The sequence below is a fragment of the Pan paniscus genome, chromosome 7, assembly GCF_029289425.2.
Source record: "Pan paniscus chromosome 7, NHGRI_mPanPan1-v2.0_pri, whole genome shotgun sequence".
Lineage (NCBI taxonomy): Eukaryota > Metazoa > Chordata > Mammalia > Primates > Hominidae > Pan > Pan paniscus.
Genome location: NC_073256.2, coordinates 34,411,974 through 34,413,325, shown reverse-complemented (window position 1 = coordinate 34,413,325; position 1,352 = coordinate 34,411,974). Strand labels below are relative to the sequence as shown.

General features: G+C 40.2%; 1 pseudogene; it reads right to left on the bottom strand.

The window, feature by feature from the left end:
• Window positions 1-272: 272 nt before the first annotated feature.
• On the bottom strand, window positions 273-1,140 carry LOC117981356 (large ribosomal subunit protein eL32-like; annotated as a pseudogene).
• Between the last annotated feature and the right edge of the window lie 212 nt (window positions 1,141-1,352).

Below are 1,352 nucleotides of genomic sequence, written 5' to 3'. Positions count from 1 at the left end.
GTTTTGCCGTGGACTCTTTTGCCCTCACTATCTGCCTAAATCATTTCTTTCTATCTTCTGTATCTCTATCACTAGGATAGTACCAAGGAGGATAGTGCTAAACCATTCATGAGAAAACTGCCCCCATGATCCAATCACCTCCCACCAGGCCATGCCTCCAAAATTGAGAATTACATTTCAATATGAGATTTGGGCAGGAACACACACACAAACCATATCAGCAGTTTTTATGGTTTGATTTTGAAGCATAAAAAGACATGCACATAAGCTGTCTATTCATTTTCTTTGCTGCACAGCCTGGCATTGGGATTGTTTACCCTGATGGCCAGATGGGCTGCTCTTTCCAAGACAGCTTTGGAGTTCTTGGAAGAGACATGGTGAACAATCTCAGTGCAGCAAGATTTGCTACACATCAGCAGCACTTGCAGCTCCTTGACAATATGGACCAGGAACTTCCAGAAGGTGCTAGGCAGCATGTGTTTTGTTTTCTTGTTGCCTCCATAACCAAAGTTGGGCATCAACATCTGGCCCTTAAATCTTCTCTGCACCTTGTCATCAATACCTATGGGTCTCCACCAGTTACTTAACTTGGACCTGTCCATGTGACTGGTGCCAGATGAACTTCTTGGTCCTCTTTTTTACTATCTTGGGCTTTAGGAGGAATCTACATTTGGCCTGATGCCAAGTAGGAGATGGCTTGCACCTCGGTTGGCAGCACCAGGGAAGAGAGCTCATCAATGTTTAATAGGCAGAAAAGACAAATATAAAGTTGATTTCTGATTCCTGCTTATTCAATGACCCATCACATATGTATGTTAAAAAGTTAAGAACAAGCACTAAGAAAAAGAGAAGTGGAACGTCAAACTTGCAAAACAGTAGAGAATAAAAAAATTGAAAACATTAAAATGAACCCCTTTGAAAAAAAAGAGGAAATAATAACCAAGGGAAAGTAGATTGTATTATTAAGGCAACTAATTCTATCTGTTCAATTTATCCACCCCAAAATGTCAGTGGCTTAAACAATTAAAAGTAAATTCTCAGTCATCTTTAAGTCCAAAATAGGTGTTCCTGGCCTGATAGCTTTTGTCTAAACAGTGACGCAGAGATCTAGGTCTTCCCTATCTTTTGGTGACCATCCATCTTGCAGGGCCAGAAGCTGAGATAGGAAATGTTTCAGTTATTTATTACTGTGTAATAAATTACCCCTAAATTTAGAAGCTTAAAACAGCAACATTTGTTATCTCATCGTTTCTGTAAGTTTAGCACAATCCACTGCTTTAGGATTACAAGGCTGCAATTGAGGTCTTGCCTGGGGCTGCATTCATCTCAAAGCTCAACTGGAAAAGGATTCA